This window comes from Mauremys reevesii, linkage group 21 (assembly GCF_016161935.1).
Source record: "Mauremys reevesii isolate NIE-2019 linkage group 21, ASM1616193v1, whole genome shotgun sequence".
NCBI classification, from domain to species: domain Eukaryota; kingdom Metazoa; phylum Chordata; order Testudines; family Geoemydidae; genus Mauremys; species Mauremys reevesii.
This window is the reverse complement of record NC_052643.1, coordinates 24,229,420-24,246,759: the sequence shown is the minus strand read 5'-3', so window position 1 is coordinate 24,246,759 and position 17,340 is coordinate 24,229,420. Positions and strand designations below refer to the sequence as shown.

Sequence of the window (17,340 nt, the reverse complement as noted above, 5' to 3'; positions counted from 1 at the left end):
CGCTGTGGGGTGTTTTTTGCACTGTAGACGTACCCTTAGCACCTGAGAGTGCTGTAGAGATTGGAGTGAGTCCACTCAGGTACACAGGTTGTAGCCTTGCCCCTAATGCTAAGGACTCAAAGTGACAAGCTCAGAGGGAACACTGGTTAGCTGTCTGCTAAAGACTCTAGTTTAACCACAAGTTACTGGCCATGATGAGAAATCCCTGGGGGAGGTTCTTTGGCCTATGCTGTGCCAGAGGCCAGACTACAGGATAACAATGGCCCCTACCAGCCTTGGAATCTCTTTGCATGTTTTCAGCGAGGAGCAGCACGGCAAACAGCAGGCTTTCCCTAAAGCACCTCACGCTGGCCATGGAACTCACAGCTGGAGAGCAGTGCAAACGCCGGATGGAGACGGGCTGGATTTAGGGGGCTGTAAAGCAAAAAGGAGAAAAAAATGTAAATTTTGAATAGTCTGAGGGAGTCTACTCAACTACAAACCCCAAAGATGTCAAGTCTGGAGGGTGAGTTAGCTGGCAGCAGGATTCTGGACACACTGAAGACCAAAGTCACACTAAAGTTCAGGACGGAGAGAATTATGATTAGGTTGAGTAGCTGTTGTTTTTGGCCGTACCACGCTCTGTGGTCAGCATCACAGCAAGCAGAGATCAAAATCTGGGAAGACAGCACAATGCATAGTATTTGAATAATAAAGCATTTCAAAGTGTTATCATAGTTGAAAATCCACTTGTAATACCCAGCTGGCTCGTCTCTCATCCATCCATCTCAGAGCACTTCACCATGGAAGTATAATTTAGCCCCATTTTGCAGATGGAGAAACTGAGGCACAGAGCAGTGCCATGACTTGCCCAAGATCACCCAGCAAGTCAGTGGCAGAGCCAGGAACAGAACCCAGGTCTCCTGAGAGCCACTCCAGTCCCATATCCACTGGATCGTTGTCAGCTGTGGTTACCATTGTTTCTACAGAGCAAAAGCTATATCACAGGAAGGACAAAAGAGAAACAGAGAGTGAATCATTAACCTATAGTTAAAGGCAGAGGCAATGTGTGGGGGGTCATGGAGGGTAACGTCCCTCCCTCCCCAGTTTGCTGCTTCGCTTGTACTGAGGATGCTCGGCAACACTGCGAAGCTGGCTGCCCTCCTCCTTCCCCTCCCCATTGGCAGGCACTGGTCGCCTCTGGTTAAAGTGGAACCTTAAAGGGGAGAGAATTGTTTTATTTAGGAATATAGGACTCGAAGAGACCTCCTGGGTCATCAGGTCCAGTCCCTGCAGCCCTGTCATAGACACCCATTCATATTTAGTTGATATCTCAAGCTTTGCAGAAATACTGGTCTATCTAGCATCCAACCGTGCCATATTTCCCCCAGAGTGTTAGACTAACTGCTGATAAAATAAAAGAATCACCTAAGTTCAAATCTATTAAGTCATCCAGTCTGCCAGTTGATCCTATTGTACCTGCAGCTAGCAGCAGTGAGGGGGGTCTCAGTAGAATCTATCTCCATGGCAAGGCAAGAGTGGTGGCCCTGAGTTTATTTTCTAGTGATTCGCCCAGTCTAGTTTAACTGTCCTGGGCTGATTTTGTTGAACTACAACAGCTGATGTTTCCCTAGTTAACCTATTCTCAGGGGATGAAATTTACTCCTTGCCAGCATGCCAAGGCATTTTCCAATGGACAAAAGTTTTGATGGAAAAATTTTGTTCAATTCCTTCCAACACCAACACCCTGAGTTTAATTGGGATTTCAGAAGCTTTCTGCAAGCCTTCTTCATCACAGTGCATTTCACCAAAAGCATTTTTGCCAGCCAATCATGTTCTAGCTATACTGATATCAATGCTAATGACTACCACCATTTGATCTGAAACCCAGTTTACATACAAGATCCAGTATTTACCTTCTGTAATTGTAGATAAGAACCTGACTCCGGAAGTACTCTTTATAGTAGGCTACACTGCTCAGGTGATCCCTGGACCTGGAAAGTTGCCTTGTTAAACAAGAAATGAAGATATTTTATTTGTTTTCTTAGTTCCCAAGATTAGCATGAATCAGGCTGGAATAATTTAGATGAACAATGTGACTTGGAAACGGAAATGGCTGCAAAATACTCAATAGAACTACAAAGCCCCTCTGACTGTGCATGGAATTGCTAGTGGGACAAATTCCCTAGTTAATCCAACTGCTCTGAAATGTTAACGTTTTCTCTAGGGTGACTGGGCTCTTGTTCTACAAAGCTCTTGATGGAGATCGTGCCCCAGTGACCTTCAGGCCCAGACCTAGGTGCATTGCATTATCTCAGACATTGTGCTTTAAAGCTCCGTTGACACAAAGAGCTGTTATTAGGCATCACAGGGTCAGATCCTGAGGGATCTATGTAGGGTTCAGTTGCCTTCTAAAGAAATCTTCCCTGTGAAAGGGCCTGGAGGAGGGAAATCCCCGGAAGATCCCCTCTTTCCTCTTCCTCCCCTCTGCCCCTCCCCACACCAGAGATCTGCAGGTCAGAGGCCAGAGCTCTGCAGCCAGGCCCCTGTAGTGCCTGCAGGCTGGCTCTGATACCCCTGGCAGGGTGGCTCTATTGGAGCCAGGCTGTTGGGAATCTTGACTCAGCAGCTGCCCCTAGGCCTCCATGGAGGAAGGTTCCCATAGGGTAGCCTGCCGTGACTTTTCCCTAGTGGGTACTTGTGGGGGGACAATCCCTGGCCACTCTTCCCTGCTGCCCTCCCCTTCTTCACAGGAGCTGCCTCCAAGGCCCAGGCGAGGGAAGGCGAAGTGTGCAGGAGTCGGGCAGTGTCTAGGAGCCTCCCTGTCTTCTACTGCAGAAACCCCCAGAGCAAGTGACTGTAGCCTAGATCCCCACAGTTACGTGGGCTCCCCTGTGATCCCACACCCTCCGCTCAGCTGTTGGCAAACACTGTAGGCACCTCGACTCTTCAGCACCTACATTTTCAGAGTAAACATTCCCTCTGCACCTAAATTTCTGCCCTGGGCATGCACAGTGCGGCCTCCCTGTGGGCATCTGGGCACTGATCTTCCACCTCAGCCCCAGAGTGAGTCACAAACTGGGGAAGACAGGCCCTCCTCTCTTCCTACCTCACCTGGGGGCGCAATCCGGTAGATGTGCTCCAGGGACACAAACCAGGCCCCACTCAAAGCCTGACAGGAGGAGGTTGTGAACTTCCAGCTCAGTGCTTAGAGGACACAGCTGGGATGTGGGAGGTTCAATTCCCGCTCTGCCTGAGAGGAGAAAGAGTATGAACAGGGGTCTCCTGTACCTCTCAGGAGAGTGCGCGAACCACGGAGGTCTGGGAGACTCCCATGTGGGGCTTCCCATTGGCGCAGACTGCGTGGGTGCTCTGGGGCTGGAGCACCCACGGGGAAAAATTAGCGGGTGCTCCACACCCACCAGCAGCCAGGCTCCCCCCGCCTCTTCCCTTGAGCTGTTTGGCAGCACTCCAGGAGGGAGCGGGAGGAGTGGGAACACAGCGCGCTCAAGGGAGGAGGTGGGGAAAAGGCAGGGCAAGGGAGGGGACTTGGGGGAAGGGGTGGAGTGGGGGGGCCGGGGGCAGAGGGGGGTCGAGCACCCACTGGCGGGAGCAGAAGTTGGTGCCTATGAAGCTTCCTCAGTCTCTCATATTGATGCTGTTCCATGTGGAGAGAGAGCGGGGGGGAGAGAGAGAACCACCCCATAGCCTGGGGCACCTGACACCCAGTGTCCACCTCCCAAGTGGGTGCTCCAACCCCCAGGCTACAGAGTCACCCTCTCTCTCTAGCCCAGTGACTCAAATATTTATACAGCATGGAACAGCTTCAACGGGAGAGACTGAGGGAGCCCCCACCACATCAGAATATCACAGCTCAGCGGTTTAAGGATTCTCCTGAGAGATGTAGGAGATCTCTGCTCAAATCCTTTCCCCCTCTCCAGCAGAGGGGGGAATTCAATTCACTTCCCCACAGTTCCTGTGAATACTCTGAGCCCAGGAGCTGGGCACCGCCTCCTCCAGCTGTTCTGGGTGAGATGAGGCAGGTGCCGAGCCAGAAGCGCTGTCTTTCTCAGTTGCCGGGATGGGGGGTGGGCGGGTGCTTGACATTTTCTGTTATGGTTTTAGGGAGCCAGAAGAATGTTCCAAATTTAGGAGTCTGGCCCCAAAACGGGGTGTGAGATTGGCTTAAGAGTGTTTTTAAAAAAAGGTGTTTTTCTTTGCCTTCCTATTGGAGCCTATAAGCTGCATGCAGGTAACATATTCAATCTTTTCTCCCCATGAAGGCTAGAGACTTACTTTTATAATCTATATAAACAAAGCTGAGAGTCTCATGTATTCACCTGGCTTCAGGAGCTGGGGCTTTAAGAAAAAACATCAACTACTGCAAGATTCACACTACGTCACAAGAGTGACAATGCTGGCATGTGCTTACCCAGTGTTGCTCTGTGGGTCTTGGTAAAAAAATATTCCTTGCTGGACTCACAGCCTTTGCTTCCTGCCATTGGAGCTTCTCCTGCGTGTCTCACCACTGCTCTGACATCGTTTTAATATTATTTGCTGCCTAATCTTGCTTTCAGCCTTAATTTCTCCACTGTCTTTCATCAAACTCACTTACCTTGGGCTCCTGCTGCTACATTTGCTCCACCAAGGCCTTGTGTTCACTCAGCGCAGGGATTGCTGAGCCTGACCGAAATTCAGCCCCTTTTCCTAGTCAGCACAAGGCAAATGCCCTTCCTTGCCCCATCCCCTTCCCGGTAGGGCACCTATTGCAGAACCCTCTGTGCAGATTGTCCTGGCTCCTTGCAGATCAATGGGGATCCTGCAGCTCCTTAGGGATCTGCCAGTTGACTGGAAGTGAGCCCTAGGGTGACCAGACGTCCCGATATTATCAGGACAGTCCCGATTTTAACACATTTGTCCTGTGTCCTAACTGCATATTGGTTGGGACGCCCTTTGTCCCGATATCGGGGACCACTCACCATCACTACCAAGGCATAGGCATAGAGCTGGCGGGGGGGAGCAGGTGCCGGCAGCGGGCAGAGAGTCCCTGCCCACCCCCCGCAACCCGACCCAACCCTAGGAACCAGAAGGACCTGCCAGATGCTTCCTGGGAGCCGCCCCAGGTAAGCACCACCAGGACTCCCCACCTCACCCCCCGGCAGGTCCCTCTGGCTCTTATGGTCAGGGCCCCATGCGCGGCGCAGAGCACCGGAGAGCATCGCCCCGGGCTCCTGCCATCCCAGGAAGTGCAGCAAGCCGGCGCAGCTGCGAGCTGGGGGAAAAGCCCACCCCGAAGTGGCAGCGCAGCACCACTGGGGGAGCCGCCGCCACCTGGCTCCGGGTGGCCGGAGGGGGCCCCAGCACCACCCCGCCCTGCGGACCGTGTAACTCCGCTCCCCACTCACCACGTGGACAGCTCCCTCTGACAAAAAAACTTGCTACATGATCCCAGGAAGGGGGACCAAAGCCCAAGCCCCCCGAGCCCCGCCACCCCAGGCGGAGGGGTATGGTTGCTATTAAAAGTCCAGTCAGTGGCACAGCAGAGGCCTGGGGCTAAGGCAGGCTCCCTGCCTGCCTCAGCTCCATGCAGCTCCCAGAAGCAGCCGTCAGTCCCTGCAGCCCTTAGATGCATGGGCAGCCAGGGAGGCTCCATGCACTGCCCTTCCCCTCCACCTGAGGGCCGGCTCCGCAGCTCCCATTGGCCGGGAACCACAACCAATGGGAGCTGGGGCGTGTGGTGCCTGCAGGTGCAAGGGCAGTGTGTGGAGCCTCCCTGGCAGCCCATGCACCTAAGGCTGCAGGGACCTGATGGACGCTTCCTGGGAGCCACGGTAAGCGCCTCCAGGACCCTGCAGCGCAATCCCCTGCCCCATCCTGGAGTCCCCTCTCACACCTGAACTCCCTCCTGGAGCCCGCACCCCCCCCAAACACTCTTTCCCAGCTTCCTCCTGCACCCAAACCCCTCATCCCTGACCCCACCCCAGAGCCTGCACCCCCAACCAGAACCCTCACCCCCCCCGCACCCCAACCCTCTGCCCCAGCCTGGTGAAAGTCAGTGAAGGCGGGGGAGAGCGAGCGATGGAGGTAGGGAGGATAGAGCAAGCAGGGGCGTGGCCTCGGGGCAGGGGCAGGGCAGGGGTGTTCGGTTTTGAGCGATTAAAAAGTTGGCAACACAATGTGGTGGTGCAAAGCCCAAGTCCCATGACCCTGGGCGGGGGTGGAGGGAGTTGAAGCCCGAGGGCTTCATCCCCAGGCAGGGGGGCCTGTAACCTGACCCCGCCAGCCATGGCTGAGCCCTTGGGCTTTGGCCCAGGGCAGTGGGGCTTCAGCTTCGGCACCAGGTTGTGGGGCTTGGACTCTGCCCCTGGGCAGTGGGATCAGGCTTGGCTTTGGCCCTGTGCCCCAGCAGGTCTAACATCAGCTCTGGCAACCCCCATAAAACGGAGTCGTGACCCACTTTTTGGGGTCCTGACCCACAGTTTGAGAACGCTGGTCTCACACATTGAGTCCTACAGCGCTCCCAGTGCCCAGCCAGGGAACTCAGGCCAGGTGCAAGAGGAAGGATCTGCCCTTGCTTGACTCAGAGCCCCTGCACCCAGGCCAGCACAGCGAGGTGCATGATGCTGCGTCCCCATTAGAGCTGGGCACAGCCCTGCCCACGGTATGGAAATGGCTGGGAATGCAGCGCTAAGGCTGAAATTCAGGGCTGCTGCTCCAGCCTGGGCTCACCTTCTGGAGCTGGGCACCACACAGGCCTCAGAGCAGTGTCAGACTCTCACCGTGGACACTGGTGCGAGTGACCATAGCAACTCCCAGTATGGTGACTTCAGGGTCACAAAAGGGCACGAGAGGAATCCAGGGCAGGGAACTGGGAACAGGCCCGTTCTCATTTAGAACCAGCCCCAGTGGGAAGGGCCCCATCTGTTACCATTGTAGGGCCTGTCAGTCACCATAACAGTGAAGTCCCCTCAAGAACCTCTTCCAACCTCCTTTTCCTCCTTCCCCAATACATTTCCTGCCTCTCTGCGCAGTTTGGGATGTTCAAACCCCGCCTGGGAGGGCAGCTTCCCTGCAGGCACTGAACGAGGTGCTGGTTTTGTGCTCAGCCCCCTAGGCAGCTGCGAACATCTCAACCCAGGGATATTTAGAAGCTTGTTTATTACCTGGATTTCTTGGCTCAGTCTGTTACCTCGGGAGCTGTTACTCCCTCACCTCCACCACTGAGTTCCCCTGAGTCCGCAGGCTCCTGACCCTGCCTCTCTCCTCCAGTTGGGGCCTCCCGCCAGTCAGTGCTGACAGATCCAGGGACTTTTCCGTGCTCACGGTCCCAAAGCAAAGTGGAAGTGGAGAAGAAAAGTCTCCAGGGAACCAAGGTTCTCTATCCCCAGCCATAACTGGCCCCAAGGATTCTGGGGGCAGCTGGTGAGAGTTCCAGTAGGCTTCCAATAGCCCAAAGAAACCTACTTTGCCTGTGTGTGAAAGTGAAACAATGTTCAGAACGATGCTGGGGAAGGCCGTGGGGTCCAAAGCCCTTGGTGAGCCTGGATGCGTACACTAAGGCCAGAAGGGACCATTATGATAGTCTAGTCTGACCTCCTGTTACCACAGGCCAGAGACCGTCACCCATCCACTCCTGCATCCAGCCCAGAATTTCCTGCTAAGCTAGAGCAGATCTTTTAGAAAGTGACATCCCATCTTGGTTTAAAGACTAGCGAGGGAGAATCCACCATGTCCCCTAGGAAGCTCTTCCAGTGGTTGATCATCCTTATTGTTAGAAAGTTCGCACCTAATCTCCAGCTTCAGCTTCCTCTAGCTTCAGCTTCCAGCCACTGGATCTTGTGCTTTCTTTTTATGCTAAGTTAAGGAGCCTCCTGCTAGCAGAAATCTTCTCCCTGTGTAAGTTCTTAATGGCTGTGATTATGTCCCCTCTTTGTTAAGTTACGTCAATTTAGCTTTTTTAGTGTCTCACTCTCACAGTGGGTTCCCAGGCCTGAAATCATTCCTGGAGCTCTTTTGTTGAACTTGTTCTCATGTGTCAACATCCTTTTTAGGTTACGTCCAATTGCAGCCGTGAGGCGCGAGTTCCAGCTCGGGTGGACAGACGTGCCAGCTCTGCTCGAGCTAGTGCCTAAAAATAGCTGGGCAGCTGCAGCGTCATGGGAGCAGATGAGGCTAGCCATCTGAGCACTGACCCAGGGGTCGGGCGGAGTGGCAGCAAACCTGAGCCGCTGCCTAGGCCACTGCAGCCACGCTGGTCAGTTTAGGGTCTTGGCTACACTTGCAGATTTGCAGTGCTGCAGCAGGGTGTGAAAAAACACCCCCTCCAGCGCTGCAAGTTGCGGCGTTGCAAAGCGCCAGCGTGATCAGAGCCCCAGCGCTGGGAGCCGGGCTCCCAGCGCTGTACGTTAATCCCCATAGGGAGGTGGAGTACGGACAGCGCTGGGAAAGCTCTCTCCCAGCGCTGGCGCTCCGACCACACTCGCACTTCAAAGCGCTGCCGCGGGAGCACTCCTGCGGCAGCGCTGTGCAGTGCTAAGTGTAGCCATAGCCTAGGTGCTAGCAGAGCTTGTTTGTGTATGTTTACCTGAGCTAGAAATTACACTGCCCCATTGCTGTGTAGACAGACCTTTAATATCAGAACTGGACACAACATCCAGTTGTGGTCTCACCAGTGCCATACACAATAGTACTCACTGCTCTCAGTTGATATTCCCCCGCAGCTCCCACGGATCTCAAATGGAGCTCTGGGTGCTCAGCACTTCTGAAAAGCCAGGCTCTGTTGGCTTACAAAACAGACAGGATGGTGCAAGCTTCCCTGGCACCTTCCCCTCCCAATGTATTCCACCCTAGCCTGAAGGAAGCAACTGTTGAATGAGAACAAAGTTCAAACTCCTTGTCCCAAGCTGGGAAAGCCAACATGGTGGGCAGATGAGAGCTTGACTAAGAGCCCCTAGGAGCCAGACTATGACCGTCCATGTTCAGTCACCCATGTTCAAGAAAGATGAATTCAAAAGAAAAGAGGTGCTGAAAAGGGCTGCTAAGATGCTCAGGGGAATGGACACCCTATCTTAGGAGACGAGAATGAAAGATCCCGGCTTGTTTTGCAGGCAGAAGGGGCCCTGGTTGTTCTCTATAAATACAGCAGGATGTGAACACCCTTGAAGCTGAAGGACAATGGTGGCATAAGAACAAATGAGGATAAACTGGCCATGAATAAATTCAGGATGGACATTAGAGGAAGGTTAACCATCAGAAGAGGGAGGCTCTGGAACAGCTGCCCAATAGGACCAGGGAGGGCAAACAATCTAACTGGTTTGAAGATAGAGTTTGATAAATTTGTGAACAAGATTATATGACGGGGTGGCTTGTGATAGCAGGGCCTGGATTCAGTGGTCCAGGAGATCCCTCCCAGTCTTCAGTCCCTATCATAAAAGTAGGAACTGATCCTGTTCCCATTGAAACCAATGGTAAAACTCACTGCATACAGTTGATGGCACTCCCATGGGAGGGTAACAAATTCTGCCCGCTTCCCACCTGGGCTGTATTCATGCTTGTGGTGGAGGGGAAAGGCTCCATGTGCCCATCCCAATCCTGGCTTCTGATTGTCCCTATAGATGTACACAGGCGCCTGCCTGTAGCGCGTGGTTTTGTGTCTTTCATTTGCTATTCCCCAAAGGTTTGGGGGCTGAATTCAACGTCAGCGCAGGTCTCTGCCTGTTTTCCAGGATCTTGCTCACACTGGCAGGAGTGTGTGACTGAGCCAAAGCGAGCCAGCCAGCCTGCTCCCCCCTCCAGTCCATCCGTGAGCCGGCTCACGTAGCCGACAGCCCTAAGCCTGGGCTCTGTGCTGATTCAGGGAAATGCTTTTCTCTCTCTATAATCCGTTCTCTAAGGGTCAGCTTTGATTATTTCACTACAGCAATTACAGCTCCCTTGGTCCTCCACAGATGACTGGTCCCATGTCAGGCCCTGAAAGCTCAGGCTTGCTCTCTCCTTTTTGTTCTGCCATTGTGTAAATGCCAGTGCTGCATTTCAGCAAAGCCCTAGCTCCGTACCAGTGCCTTCACACACGGCTCTTGCAGACGTTCTCAGATAAATCAGAGTCCTCATAAAATTGCAGGGAGCAGAAACTCCTAGACACTGAACTCCAGCACTGGCTACTGGGACAACCAGGGCAGAGACTGGGGCCAGACGTCTGCAGGAATAAAACAGACAAAACACTGGATCTTTATTTTGCCAAGTTCAAGTAAAACAAAGGGCAGGAGGTGGAGGGGACAGAGGAGAACCAGTATTGGAAAGAAGAAAAGGAAATAGATTTGATCCAGATTCTGTTCTCCAGCTTAATGCAGCAGTACAGGGGAAGTGTTCTGGATCTCAGCCCCCACCTGACCCTGAAGAGCTCCAGCAGTTCCCCTGACCTCACATCACCCTCAGCCCTGTGTCCGCACCCCACTTCAGACATCTGCCCAGAGAAGTCAGAGCTAAGCTCAGCCCCCATTCTCAGTCCCCTGCTGAGGCTAGTAGGCCACGCTGCCTATCATGCTATCACACATCCTCTCCTTGCAGCTAGAGGCCAGGCGCTGGCTCAGCCACAGGTACAGCTTCCTATGGGACATCAGAAATTTGTCACAATCGTCTCAATTTTATCAACATTTGTCATGAAAGAAGAAATTTCATCTCGGAAAGTTTCAAAATGTCATTTTGTAGGTTCTCATTTGATATTCTGCATTAGTTGTGCCTTATTTCATGACATGTCAATAGTAGTTGTGTGTAATCTGTGTTACTATGGATATGCAGGGTTGTTGTAGCCGTGTCACTCCCAGGACACTAGAGAGACAAGGTGGGCAGCTTCTCCTTAGTACTGATTGAAATACCTGTTCTAGAGCACAGTGTCTCCTGTTTGAGTAGGAATGGAACAGCTTTACTCACTAATATGCAGTTCCTATGACCTCTAGGACATTCGGAATGGCACTGACAGGAAATAAAAGTCAGAAAAAGAGATTTTATTCCAGCTAAAGATTAGGGTGAAATTAACTTGAAAGGAAAAGACAAAGTCACAAACATGAATGACTAACTTCTAACATAGGGATAATTAAATAGTCCCTCCATCACACAAAATGGGTGAAAAGATAAACAGGGAGGCACCATGGCATTCAGTCCCTATCTCCGCTAGTTGGTGAGGCTAAAACTCACATTTGGTCTACCCACAGATTTTGCACCAATGTAACTGTTGTGTATTTGGTTGTCATGGTTTTTGTTCCTATGGCAACTGAGTTAGATTATTAGGGGATAGCCCAGCCAGTTTCGGCCGGTTGGGTGAGCTCTGTGTCTGTAAATAAAATGGTAGTTTTGTTAGCTGTCTGCTGTCTGGCCTCAAGTGATTTCTTCCTAAACCAGCTGCCCCCAAGGATATAACAAGTGGCGACGATGGATGGGATTCCAGTGCTGCTCCAGTAACAGAAGGAAGTAGAAGTCAAGGTAAAGAACAAACAAACAAAAAACCTGCTTGTTTGCACTGACTGTGAAAGTGAAACTAAAAATCATGGCTACTCTGACCAGGCCACTGGAACCTTTAGATGAGAATATAGAGCAGTGGCATGTGTATACTGAGCGTTTTGAGCTTTTTGGTATTGCAAATGACATTACAGAAGTGAAGAAAGATGGCTCTCTCCGGATTTGCGGTGATTTTAAAGTCACTGTCAACCCAGTGTTGTGTGCAGAGCAATACCCGCTTCCCCGCATCGATGACCTCTTTGCAGGCCTGGCTGGGGGACAAAAGTTCATTAAGATTGATCTGAGTCAAGCATATTTACAGATGCACGTCGATGAAAAGTCCCAAGAGCTGTTGACTATTGTGACTCATAAGGGGCTTTATCGATACTGTTGCCTACCCTTCGGAATAACGTCTGTTCCCGCCCTGTTCCAGAGGGCTATGAACCAGATCTTGTGTGGCTTGTCAGGAGTTCAGTACTATCTGGATGATATCCTGGTCACTGGAAGAAATGAAGAGGAGCACTTAAAGAATTTAGAGGCTACCCTACAAATACTGGAAGAGTATGGCCTACGAGTTCGCAAAAACAAGTGTGAATTCTTCAAGCCCTCTGTTGAATATTTGGGACACATCATTGATTCTGCAGGTCTTCATAAGGCCCCTGCAAAAGTTAAAGCTATTGTGGAGGCTCCCCCACCTCGAAATGTAAGCCAGCTGTGCTCGTTTCTAGGACTACTGAACTATTATGGAAAGTTCATCTCACAGTTAGCCACACTGCTAAAACCACTTAATGAGCTCCTTGGGCAGAACAAGGCCTGGAAGTGGACTGACGCCTGTGATGTTGCATTTAACAAAGCTAAGGATGCATTGCTAAATTCTGAAGTTCTAATGCACTTTGATCCATCCTTACCCCTACAATTGGCCTGCGATGCCTCCCCTTATGGAGTGGGAGCAGTCGTGTCACACATTATGCCTTCGGGAGAAGAGAGACCTATTGCTTTTGCTTCATGCACTCTAAGCAAAGCAGAAACTAACTACGCTCAAATCGAACGTGAGGCATTAGGAATTGTTTTTGGAATTCGGAAGTTTCATCAGTACCTGTTTGGGCAAAAGTTTACTCTTCTCACAGACCATCGACCTCTGACATCAATTTTTGGACCCTACACAGGCATCCCCCCATTAGCTGCTAGTCGTATGCAACGTTGGGCATTGTTACTTTCAGCACACACATATGAAATCAAATATCGGAAATCCACTCTGCACGGCAATGCAGATGGCCTCTCAAGGTTGCCTTTGCCAGTCAAACATCAAGATAGTGCCCAAAAGGAAATCTTCTACTTTGAACAGGTAGAGAATACACCCATCACTGCTACTCAGATAAAGAAGGCAACTCGCGTTGACCCAGTATTGTCCCAAGTTATGGACCTGGTGATGCATGGAAAATCTCGACAAACCTCTCTGGTCTCACCCGACCTTGTTACCTACATGTCCAGGAGGACGGAGTTATTGGTCCAATCTGGTTGTTTGTTGTGGGGGAGACGTGTCATTATTCCACCACCACTGAGATCACAGATGTTAGAACAGCTACATTCCGGTCACTGTGGAATAGTGCGCATGAAGGAAATTGCACGAAGCTATTTTTGGTGGCCTGGATTGGACAGTGCTATTGAAGAGAAGGCAAAAGCTTGTATGTCATGTCAGGGTGTGAGGAATGCACCCAGTGGGCACCCCTACACCCATGGGACTGGCCTGAAAACCCGTGGCAACGTATTCACATTGACTTTGCTGGCCCCCTTGAAGGAAGCATGTTCTTGGTGGCAGTAGATGCCCATTCTAAATGGCCAGAAGTCTCTATAATGCAGTCCACTACTGCAGAGAGTACTATCCAAAAACTACGAGGACTCTTTAGTTGTTTTGGTCTGCCAGAACAACTTGTGAGCGACAACGGACCACAGTTCGTCTCTCAGGAGTTTCAAAATTTTATGAAGGCAAATGGGATACACCACATCACATCAGCACCATATCATCCATCCACCAACGGATTAGCTGAAAGATTTGTGCAGACAATGAAACACACTTTGAAATCAGCAAGGGGACAACACTCCATTCAAAAGCGTCTGGATACCTTCTTACTTTCCTACAGAAACACACCTCATGCTACGACCCAGGCATCCCTGGCCTTTCTAATGATGGGACGACAGCTGCCCACTTGCTTTGATCTGCTGAAACCTTCTGAACCCCGACAAATTGTGCAACGTCAGCAGCAATATCAAGTCATCAGACGGGCACCCAGAGCAAAAGACTGAACCTTTAGTCCGGGACAGCCAGTTTTGGCTCGGAATTATACTTCCAGAGCTAAATGGGTCCCTGCCACAATCATCACTCAAACAGGACCTGTTTCCTACACAGTCCGGACTGCAGAGAATCTTACCTGGTGGCGACATGTAGATCAGCTGTTGCCAGGTCATGCCACTCCTCAGGACACATCTGCAGTTGAGTGGTCTGACTTCACCTCTTCTGGTGAGACACCGAATCACGAATCACCTGTTCCTGACTGTTCTCCTCCATTACTGCCGGCGGCTGAGATACCCCTTTGCCCAGCACGAGCTGATACCACCTCCTCATCTGTTCGTGCTGCGGACCCTGAGCCCATGGTACTTTCGGGTGCAACAACACCAGAAGTTTGCCATAATACACCTAGAGACAGAAGGCCTCCTCATCGGCTGGATCTTTAGCTAGGGCGAACCCACGGTTATGGGGCAAAATAATCACCAGGGTTTAGCCGGGAATTGAGGCAGTCTACCCTCCTTCTCTAGTCTAGTGTGTGTTTTATTTAGGGGATGTTCTTATTGGGGGGGAGGAATATGTTGTGTATTTGGTTGTCATGGTTTTTGTTCCTATGACAACTGAGTTAGATTATTAGGGGATAGCCCAGCCAGTTTTGGCCGGTTGGGTGAGCTCTGTGTCTGTAATAAAATGGTAGTTTTGTTAGCTGTCTGCTGTCTGGCCTCAAGTGATTTCTTCCTAAACTGGCTGCCCCCAAGGATATAACAGTAACTACATCGATGTCATTAAATCAGTGCAGCCTCTGTCATGGGCACAGTCATAGCAATACTGTCCCCAACTCTCACAACTTCATCACATGTCTTGCAATATTTGGTATTTTTCTTGAAGCCCCATGTAGCGAGGCGGTGGGATACCCCACAGCCCTGCGGAGGGATAAGCCTCGGCTGAGCCCTTCTACACCCCATCTCCTGGAGTCAGGTGAATACATGAACATCTCAGCCATCATTAAAGATAAAGTAAGGTTCTACTAGTCTTCCTGGTTGCAGAGAAAAGCTGCAAATTAAAACCTGTGTGCCATGTTGTTAAGGTTTTTTTTTTACTTTGAACTTTAGGGTACAGATGTGGGGGACCTGCATGGACACTTTTAAGCTTAATTACTAGCTTAGATTTGGTAACACTGCCACCATTCAGAAATTGTAGTGTTTTGATTACTTTTTGTTCCCCCAAAACCTTCCCCTCCCTGGGCAGCCTTGAGAGGCTTTTTTACCAAGTTTTTGGTGAACACCAATCCAACCCCTTGGATTTTAACACAAGGAGAATTTAGCCATTCCCCCTCCCTTTCCCCACCAATTTTTGGTGAGTTTAGATTTAATTTTTTTCGATTTTAACACAAGGAAAAATTAATTAGGTTTTTAAAAAGAAAGCTTTTAATTAAAAAAAGAAAGGTAAAAATTATTTTTGTAAAATTAGGATGGAAAATACTTTACAGGGTAATTAGATTTCTATAGCCCAGAGGGACCCCCTTTAGCCTTAGGTTCAAAGTTACAGCAAACAGAGGTAAAATCCTTTTAGCCAAAAGGAACATTTACAAGTTGAGAAAACAAAAATAAGAATAACACGCCTTGCCTGGCTGTTACTTACAAGTTTGAAACATGAGAGACTGATTTAGAAAGATTTGGAGAGCCTGGATTGATGTCTGGTCCCTCTTAGTCCCAAGAGCGAACAACCCCCAAACAAGGAGCACAAACAAAAGACTTTCCTTCACCAAGATTTGAAAGTATTTAGTTTCCTTATTGGTTTTTTGGTTAGGTGTTAGCCAGGTTTACTGAGCTTTTTAACCCTTTACAGGTAAAAGAGACATTAACCCTTAACTATTTGTTTATGACACGCCTCCCAAATTTTAGACAGTGTGGAACCACTGTCTAAAATTTTTTTTTAGAACTTTAGAATAAACAGATTAATAAAACACATGCACCTTTATATATACTACTAATTATGTAAAACTACAAGATGTTTTTCATTTTAGGGACAATTTTTAACCAGTTGATTTTGGGAAACTTTTATGGGAGAGTGCATTAGCTACTTTGTTAGAAGCTTTTGAAATGTGTTGAATTTTGAAATTAAAATTTTGGAGAGCTAAACTTTATTGAAGAACTTTTTTGTTTTTTTTTTTGGCAGTATGAAGCCACTTTAGCGCAGCATGGTTGGTTTGTAGCTGGAAATGCCGTCCCCAAACATATGGGCGTAGCTTTTTTAGGGCATACGCAATGGCGTAGCATTTTTTTTAACTGATTGACCAGTGGCTTTTTCTTTTAGACAGTTTTTTGCTGAGAAACACGACAGGATGAAATTTTTGATTTTTTTTTTTTGCATTAAAACTGCTTTTACACAACGCTTAGAAAAAAAACAAAAACAGGAGTACTTGTGGCACCTTAAAGACTAACAAATTTATTTTAGCATGAGCTTTCGTGAGCTGCAGCTCACTTCTTCGGATGCATAGAATGGAACACACAGACAGGGGATATTTATACATACAGAGAACATGAAAAGGTGGAAGTATGCATACCAACAGGCAGAGTCTAATCAATTGAGATGAGCTATCCTTAGCAGGAGGAAAAAAACTTTTTGAAGTGATAATTAAGATGGCCCATAGAAGGTGTGAGGAGAACTTAACATAGGGAAATAGATTCAACAACGCTTAGATGCATTTGTGGTTACTAGGGCTTTGGCTACACTTGCATTTGGCAGCGCTGCCGCGGCAGCGCTTTGAAGCGCTAAGTGTAGTCAAAGCGCCAGCGCTGGGAGAAAACTCTCCCAGCGCTGTCCGTACTCCACCTCCCTGTGGGGAATAACGGACAGCGCTGGGAGCGCGGCTCCCAGCGCTGGGGCTTTGACTACACTGGCGCTTTGTAGCGCCGCAATTTGCAGCGCTGCAGAGGGTGTGTTTTCACACCCTGCTGCAGCGCTGCAAATTTGTAAGTGTAGCCAAGCCCTAGGAATGGTTTGTTAAAGTTTGGGGCCCTTAGCACAGGGTTAGACATGAGTGTTGCCTTAAGCTGGTTAAAGGCCTTTTGACACTTATTAGTTTACTTAACTGCATTTGGCTGTGTTTTTTTGGTTAGGTTTGTTACCGGGGCAGCGATTTGGCTGTAGTGTGGTACAAATTGCCTGTAATATTTGGCCAAGCCTAAGAAGGATTGGACCTGTTTTTTTGACTTTGAGACAGGCCACTTTTGGATAGCATTTACCTTGGCCTGTAGGGGATTTATTGTTTTTTGACCCACCTTGTGTTTAAGGTAAGTTACTTTGTTTTGGCCTATTTGACACTTTTTAGCCTTAACAGTTAGTTTGGCCTGTTTGATGCGCTTGAAGACTTTTTTTAGGTGCTTTAGGTGTTTTGCCCATGAATTAGAAAAAATGGCCACATTACTGAGGTAGGCAACTGCAGATTTTTCCAGTTCTGCTAGGAGACCATTTACAAGTTTTTGGAAGGTGGCGGGTGCATTTTGCAGCCCGAAAGGAAGCACATTAAATTTATACATCCCCGCATGGGTGATGAAGGCTGACCTTTTTTTGGCGGGTTT

At 49.6% G+C, this 17,340-nt stretch overlaps 1 long non-coding RNA gene across 1 annotated transcript; it reads right to left on the bottom strand.

The window, feature by feature from the left end:
- Positions 1–277: 277 nt before the first annotated feature.
- Positions 278–3,170, bottom strand: LOC120387745. The gene is made up of 3 exons (XR_005590318.1): positions 3,094–3,170; positions 1,896–1,985; positions 278–414 (listed from the first exon to the last, which is right to left on the bottom strand). It is a non-coding gene; the product is annotated as an uncharacterized LOC120387745 (long non-coding RNA).
- Between the last annotated feature and the right edge of the window lie 14,170 nt (positions 3,171–17,340).